The following is an 8,739-nucleotide window of genomic DNA, read 5'->3' as shown; positions in this document are numbered from 1 at the left end:
CAAGGATTTTACTTCTTTATCCACTCTCTCTTTAACTTTCTCCAGGCTCTTTTGCCAAGCCTCCCTCTCCTTTTCCCAAGCCTCACTCTGCTTTCCCCATTTTTCTTCTAGCTCCCTTGTGAGAGCCTTTTTAATCACTTCTATGAGGTTCATCTGTGCTGAGGAACAGACGATCTCCTCCTTTGGGGAATCACCTGGGGACTGCCTGTTTTTAGTCTCCTCAGGATTTAGAGTCTGCTCTCTATCTGTGTAGAAGCTGTCAAGGGTTAAAGTCCTCTTCAGCTTCTTGCTCATTCTGTCTATTAATCAGAGACAAACTACCAAAGAAAAACAGAAAAAACTGGAGTCTTTCTTTGGGGGGGGGCTGGGTGTGTTATCGAGCTTCCTCTACAGACTGCAGGGGGCAGCAGTGAGGCACTAGCAGGACTGTGCTGCGCCTGCGCTCTGATATCCCAGAGCGTGCTGAGTCACTGAGGGAGGGGAAGGGGGGGGGCGGCCAGGTCCTGAGAGACTCCAGCTGTTTGGGGTTGTATTCTTCAGCCCCGGTGTTTTTAGCTTCTCTGCTGGGCTGTTGACTTGCTGCAGGTTCCAAACCTGTAGCGAAGCTCTCCCCGCAGAGACGGCTACGATCACTCCCCACCCCCTCTCCAGTCTGCTCCCGTGCTCTCACTGCCGCTGCCCTCAGCCTGCGCCCGATCTAAAACCGCCCCAGCCCTCCAGTAAAGACAGACCTTTCTTGGCGGATCTCAAGGATGGCTTCTCTTGGTAACTATTTGTGGGTTTTTTTCAGTCAAGCATTGATTCAGAGGCTTGTAATGAAGTGGATAGTGAGAGAAAGCGCGGAGCTTATGCAACTGTGAGCCTCCTCTCCGCCATCTTAACCGGAAGTCCTTCCATTCTTTTTCTTCTATACTATTTCATCCCTTGATGCAGATTTTAGATACTCCCAAAGCACTGTCTCTTATACTTCCAAGCTATTCTCATATTGCCAGCTTCATCCTTATAGTTCAGAGGTATGAACTTTACTGTTCAAAACCTTTTAAGAGTTTAACTTGTTTTAAAAATATCTTGATAACTATATTTCCTTTTTTAGAATAGCTTTTTTAATTTTTCTAAATGCATATAAAGATAATTTTCAACATTTACCTTTGCAAATTCGTGTTCCAAATTTTTCTTCCTCCCTCTTGCCTCCTCTCCTCAGCCAGCAAGCAGTCTACTATAAGTTAAACGTGTAATTCTTTTAAACATATTTCCATATTCATCATGTTGCACAAGAAGTCAGATCAAAAGGGGGAAAAAACACAGGAGGGGGGGGAACCCCAAGCAACAATACCATCACCAATAAAAGGTGAAAATCCACATTCAGACTCCATTATTCTTTCTCTGGAGGCAGATGGCTCTTTCTATCGCAAGCCTATTGCAATTACCTTGAATCACCTCATTGTTGAAAAGAGCCAAGTCCATCAAAGTTGACCACATAATCTTGTTGTTGCTGTGTACAATATTCTCTTGGTTTTATCTACTTTGCTTTCCATCAGGATAATTATATTTCTATATTATTGATTTCCTTCTTAATCTTATGTATTTTATTTTGTTCTTTTAAAAAAATAATTCTAAGAAAAGATCTCCAAGTTTCATCAGATACATAAAGGGAGTTTGTGATATAAAAAGGAGTACGAATTTCAGATTGTTTACTCCCCCACTTAAAAAAAAAAAAAAAAAAAGATTAGGAAATTTACCCAGAGAATGGAAGTAACTTTCTAGGGTCTGATCTTAAGCAGCTTTTCTAGTATAAAGTGGCTTCCCATGCCAATCTACTTATTACTCTTCTTTCCTCAATATATTGCAAACTTCCTGACAATAGACTTTTTTTTTTTTAATAGCTTTTTATTTACAAGTTATATGTATGGGTAATTTTTAAAAAAAAAACTTTTTATTGATAGAACCCATGCCAGGGTAATTTTTTACAGCATTATCCCTTGCACTCACTTCTGTTCTGATTTTTCCCCTCCCTCCCTCCACCCCCTCCCCCAGATGGCAAGCAGTCCTTTACATGTTGAATAGGTTACAGTATATCCTAGATATAATATATGTGTGCAGAACCAAATAGTTCTCTTGTTGCACACGGAGAATTGAATTCAGAAGGTATAAATAACCTGGGAAAAAAACAAAAATGCAAACAGTTTGTATTCATTTCCCAGTGTTCTTTCTTGGGGTGTAGCTGCTTCTGTCCATCTTTGATCTATTGAAACTGAATTAGCTCTCTCTATCGAAGAGATCCACTTCCATCAGAATACATCCTCAAACGGTATCATTGTTGAGGTATATAATGATCTCCTGGTTCTGCTCATTTCACTCAGCATCAGTTCATGTAAGTCTCTCCAAGCCTCTCTGTATTCATCCTGCTGGTCATTCCTTACAGAAAAATAATATTCTATAACATTCATATATCACAATTTGCTCAACCATTCTCCAATTGATGGGCATCCATTCAATGTCCAGCTTCTAGCCATTACAAACAGGGCTGCCACAAACATTTTGGCACATACAGGTCCCTTTCCCTTCTTTAGTATCTCTTTGGGATATAAGCCCAGTAGAAACACTGCTGGATCAAAGGGCATGCAATTTGATAACTTTTTGAGCATAGTTCCAAATTGCTCTCCAGAATGGCTGGATGTGTTCACAATTCCACCAACAATGTATCAGTGTCCCTGTTTTCCCACATCCCCTCCAACATTCCACATTATCTTTCCCTGTCACTCTAGCCAATCTGACAGGTGTGTAGTGGTATCTCAGAGTTCTGACAATAGACTTTGTAATGGAAAGAGACACCTGCATTCAGAGAGAGAACTGTGGAGACAATGTGGATCAAACCATAGTTTTTTTTACTTTTTTTTTTTTTGATGGTGTGTTATTTGTTTGTTCATTCCCCCCCTCCCTCCCCACACCTTCTCGTGTCCCTTCCCTTTTGTTCCCTTTTGACTTTCCTAGGTACCTAGAATATCCTTTTTTTTTTTTTTTTTTTTTTTTTTTTTTTATCCCTGCCTACAACAGACTCATTATTCAAGGCCTACTGCAAGGTCACTACCTCCATTTCTCTTTATCTCAGTCTATCCTCATCTGTCCTCATATGCTCTGTCATTTTAAAATTTGAATTAAATTTAAATGTGATATCATCTCTTCCTCCCACCCCACCCTCCCAGTTAGACTGGGACAGGCACTCAGTCTTATTTATATTTGCATCTCTTCCAGCAAAAAATGGCTATCATCATGCCTAATACATATCTCTCAAATTGCATTTCTACTTATTCTTGATTTCTGGGCATTTTTCTAATTTAGGGGATTCTGATCAATACTTACAGACTGATAAACGAAATACTTATGGACTGATAAATGAAGATTACAACGTACAGTTCATAAGGCCATAAGAAAATGTATGTACAGAAGTGAGTGCAAGGGATAATGTTGTAAAAAATTACCCTGGCATGTGTTCTGTCAATAAAAAGTTATTATAAAAAAAAAAAAAAAGAAAAAAGAAAATGTATGTAAACATGCTATATAATATAAAAGGGATAACTATTATTGCTTTGCATCCCTTTCCCTAAATCACTCCCTTAAATAGTTTACAGCCAGGTTATCTTGCCAGAACTTTGCTAATTCTATTGGCAGAATCTTGGAACTCGAAAATCTGGTTTACTACAGATGTCTGAACATATCCCTTGCAACATCTCAAGAGCTTCCCATGCCCATTTCAGAGGCCATTGATGCTCCAGGAAAGAAAGTGGGCAGCCACAATCTTCCTCGGCCTTCCCTCCTCTCTCTAGTTTCTACTTTCACTTTCAGTCCCCACATTTAGAGGCCTAGACTGCAAAGGACGTGCATGGGACCGCGGGCTCCGGCCCCCAGAAACTCAGGTACAACCCACCCAGTCTGTGTCGAGATGAAGTTTGGGGGCGGTTAGGGGGAGGGAGGGGGGGACCATAAAGATTAGGGCTCCTGGTCCCCCTGCCCCGTGCCTCCTCTCCCACCTGGGTTGGAGAGGGGCGGAAGTGCCAGTGCCGGGGTCTGGAGGTGCCTTCTGCACGAGCCGGCAGCGTGACGGCTGCAGGGAGGGGCCGAGCCGGTCAGGAGCAGGGGAAGGGGCAGCTGCACGGGCTCCTCCAGCAGTGGCCAGTGTGTGGGCGCTCTACGAGTCAGCCAGTGCAACTCTCGTGTGTTTGCAAGGGCCGAGCTGATGGTTCTGGGGGGGGGGGGGGGGGGGGGGAGGGAAGGAGAGGATGAATCACAAGGGCAGCCACACAGTGGTCCGAGCAGGAGCTTGGGCTGGATCCAGCTCTGACCTGGACTCAGCCCTAAGCATCGCAAGCGTGTCCCGCCAGACAAGCCGAATCCTCCTCCTTCCCCCAGCCTCGGCGCCTCCAAAAGCGCGCGCTTGGGAAGTCCCCCGGCTGTCCCCACGGAGCCAGCCTCTTCCTTGTTCCGTCCCGGCAGCTCCGGCCCAGGGTTACAGACAAAACCCCAAGCCAGACCTACGTGCAGCCTTCTCTCTGACTGATGGCATCTCCTAAAATACTGCTTCATTATTTAATGTCTGGCCTGGGGAGTAGGACTGGTTTCTGGTTGCGGCTAGGTAGCGCCGGGGTTTGTTGCAGCCGCGGGGCCTTATGGGAATTGTAGTCTTCCGGTCGTTAGTGAGACAGCCGGTTAAGGAGGGCTCATTGTTAGATGAGGACTTCTTCCTTTCCTCCCTCCCCCATGACTTCTAGAAACATGTGAATTCGATTTTCCTATTCCCTTCAGTACAATTTACCTTGGTTTTGTCCAGATTTAAGTGCGTTGTAATTGTTTTCCAGTTTAACTATGTGTGGAATTAGGCAGGAGTCTTTATAACTCTACCCAGAGATCACTTTCTATTCCCACCAAGAATAAATTAGAGATTTGCCTTTGAACATTGCTCTCCCCCCCCACCCCCCCCTCCGTCCCAACATGCTCTTCTGCAGTACAAAGCAGAAAGAACTCAACTTTTTCTTGGTTTTTTTTTTTCTTCTGTATTTCGAATTTCGAAATTCCTAGATGTTGAATTCAGAGAAAAGCTACAATAAGTAACTAGATTTGCTCAAAACTAAAACAAAATTTATTCAACCAGTGAAAGTAAAAATGAATTGCTGGGAGGAGGATGTATGCTGGTACATGTTTAACAATCAGTTAAATCATATGCAGGTCACATTTCTAAACTTAATCTTTGTTATTAAATTTTCTACATCTCTTGTCTCGGCAATCCACAAAATAATTAATCAAACCTGATTTTTAGCATTTGTAGATTTCCAAGGTGCAAATTTACTCACTGGAAAATTAATAACCTATATTGGAAAAGAGTTCGAAGTAGCTCCAGCACATCCTGGATTTTCAGGCCAAAACTAAACAATCTATCCCCTCCAAAATAATCTTGAGATGGTTTTCCTTCTGAAGGCATGGGGGAATAGAGAGGTTTGTAATTAAGGGCTGTTGGAAACCTTTATGAAGTCCTAAACAAGGATTGAGAGCCGAATAGGACCTTGGATGCTGGACTTCCAACACTCTCATTTATAGAGGAGAAAAGTATGGAAGAGAAATGATTTGACTGTGGTACAAGAAGTTTTGAATGATAAAACATGTTCCTTAACATCACACAATTATTTAGGACATTGAGATAAACATTTTTAACATTTTGCATTTATTAAATGTTCCCTTCTCCAAAGAACTTCATTCAAGAGGTCTAGTTCTGACTCAATTTTGTGCCAAGATAGTCAGATCTTTGAGACTTATTCCCCTTTTGCTTATGTTTCTAGAAATGCTTGATTAGGGATTAAAAAGATAATTCCAGTTAAACACATAATAGGTGGGGAAAGGGTCTTTTTTTTTTTTTTTTTTTTTTTTTTTGTAATTCAATGAAAGTTTTTGAAAAATTTCTTTACAAATTTTTGTTTTTATAATGAATGGAATAAGCATGAACATTTGGTTATATGGAGAATAGAAGAAAAAAGGATTGTAAGTGAAATATAAACTTCTGTATGTAGTTTTAAAAATAGATATTTCTAGCAATAATCTTGAGATCCCCTGTCCTTAGAGTGGGTATTGTTCTAACAATCTATCGATGATTCTAAACATTTTCTGACCTTAGAATAGTTCTACAAATATTGCTGACTGTCAGATAGGTAATCTGTTGGTCAGTGATAACCAAGTTCCTGAGACAATGATTAATAGACCTGTAATATCTACCTGTAAACCATAAAATCAGCAAATAAGTAACATGAAGTTCTGGTCTCTAACTGTGTCCTATAAATTTATCTTCTTTTTCATTCTCTGCTAAATCCTTTTGGAATTTAGCCCGTTTCAATTGGCATTACAATTACAATAAACTTTACCTCTTGACCTGGAGATGGGTTCAAACTTGCAAATTCTTTTGAGATACCTTGCTATATTGGAATATGACCCCCAACCTTTTGTGGTTCCTTTTGAACCTCAACAATCCGTAACACAGATTCCCTGATTTTTTGTTTCCCTTTCCTTCTGTTTTCTTTTGTATATATTTTCTCTTTTTAAAACTCTAAATTTAACAAATGCCAATTAAAATGGTCACATTCATGTATTTAGTATAACCAGAGGGGATTGTACATAAATTATTAATCTTTATTATATAGTCAAGCAAAACAAATCCCTATATTTACCATATATAAAAATTTATATCTTATTCTGCTATTTGAGTCCATAATTTTCATGTCAAGAAATGAGTAGCATGCTCCATCACGGGTCGTCTGAAATCATAATTGTCTTCAATAAAAGTTTTTATCATTGTTTTAAATCTTTGGTTTTCATACTGTGGTTTGGAAACCCAAGGTCCCTGAGACCATTTCAGGAGAGTCATGAAGTCAAAATTATTTTCATAATACACAAGATGTTTTAATTTCTTATATAGTAAATATTGATAGATAGAATTCACTTGCAAAAGCTCTGTGGAGAGTACTCAATTTTTAAGAGTGTAAAGGGGTTTTGAGACCAAAAGTTTGAAAATAACTATTTAAATAAACAACTCAAAAGTTTAAAAAAAATGAACACAATTATTGTAAAGCTCTCACTAAAAAGGAGACACTATCTGGTTCCTTTTTGCTTTACCTCCCAGCCCCACCCTGCTTGTGGGGCCCCAGCACAGGGAGGAAAAAACTTGTGTCTTCTTTTAAAAAGCCTCCTCTTCTCTTCTGAGATTTCAGAGGTATCTAGAATTTTTCCTGTTTGTGTAAGCAGGTATCAGATAGATAGCCAACTATTATTAGCATTGACAAAGCTGACTGAGAAAGATGTGTTAGATGATAGCATGTCAATACCAAATATATTAGAGACTTTTTCTAAAAATAAAATATCATTAAATAGAATTCAATCATCATGATTCAACTAAATTAAAAAAAAAAACATTTTTAAGTGCTAACTACATATAATGTACTAGGAGTATAAAGATAAAGAGCAAGTATCTTATGCTCTATAATAGCTTATGTTTTCCTAGGGAAAATTATATATATATATGTTTGTCTATGTATTTATACACACACTAATATACACATATATATACATGTACATGTATGTATGTATATAGATACAAATAAATAATATATAATAATATAGATATAGATAGTAATATAACTATGTAGCTATATATATATAACTATAGATAGTAATATAACTACTGAAAGAACATTAACAATGAGGGATTATGGAAGGTTTCATAGCAGAAGTGGTGGCCGGGCTGAAACCTGCAGGAAATAAGTAGATATTTCAGGTACAGGTTAACTTGAATGAATTCACAGCAATGGGAGTTGGAATGTTTAGTTCAAAAACCAGTGTGGCCCATGTTGCAGCCGGACACATTTTTGGTAGTTTAGATGCCGTTGAAATTGTGGTTTTAGGTAGCTGTTGTTTGAGCTTCTTCCTCCAAGAGAACCATGACAGCAGGGAAGTGTGCCATGACATGCAGAGGAATTGGATTTGAGGGACAGAGGGCTATGTAAAGTCTCCACTTTCATTTTCTCACCTAGAGGGTCCAGTGGCAAGATATAACTCAAGTCTCAGTTTGAGACAACTGCCCATTCAGTGACAGCCGGCACCTACTCTTGGTTGTCTTCTCTCTGTGGATTGTGCAGCTGGGAGAGAGACAGGTACCAGGCTCTGTGCTCTCAGTGAGCCATATTAAGACAAAGCTACCTATCGAGCTATACAGAGGGATGCATCTGGAGCAGAGGGATCATGGTTTTGTAGAACAATGGAGTTTAAGGTAGAAAACCTGAGTACAAATATTGTTTCTACTACTGATAGATCGGAACACTTAACTTTTCTTTGCCTCAATCTATAAAATAAAGATATTGTATTAGATAGATTCTTGTTGTATTTAAAATATTATACTACAAAAATAAATGACTTCCATAATGGACTTTCTAATGGACTTTTCTTGGGGGGGACAGCTAGATGATATAGTGGATAGAGTTCTCAGCTTGAAATCAGGAAGACTCCCTTATCTGAGTTCAAATCCAACCTCAGATACTTACTAGTTGTGTGGTCTTGGGCAAGTCATTTCATCCTGTTTGCCTCTGTTTTCTTATCTGTAAAAATGAGCTGGAGAAGGAAATGAAAGACCACTCTCATTGCCAAGAAAACTCCCAAATGGAGTATCAAAGAGTTAGACATACCTGAATGACTGAACAAACAAAAACC

General features: G+C 39.5%; 1 protein-coding gene across 1 annotated transcript in view; it reads left to right on the top strand.

The window, feature by feature from the left end:
- Positions 1-3,744: 3,744 nt before the first annotated feature.
- ERAP1 (endoplasmic reticulum aminopeptidase 1) overlaps positions 3,745-8,739 on the top strand; it is a 40,019-nt gene continuing 35,024 nt past the window's right edge. Inside the window, exon 1 of the mRNA XM_051994077.1 lies at positions 3,745-3,914. The gene's annotated coding sequence lies outside the window, so the exon portion shown is untranslated. The remainder of the gene's footprint in view (positions 3,915-8,739) is intronic.

Source organism: Antechinus flavipes, chromosome 1 (genome assembly GCF_016432865.1).
Source record: "Antechinus flavipes isolate AdamAnt ecotype Samford, QLD, Australia chromosome 1, AdamAnt_v2, whole genome shotgun sequence".
NCBI lineage: Eukaryota > Metazoa > Chordata > Mammalia > Dasyuromorphia > Dasyuridae > Antechinus > Antechinus flavipes.
This window is presented reverse-complemented; position numbering and strand designations above follow the sequence as displayed.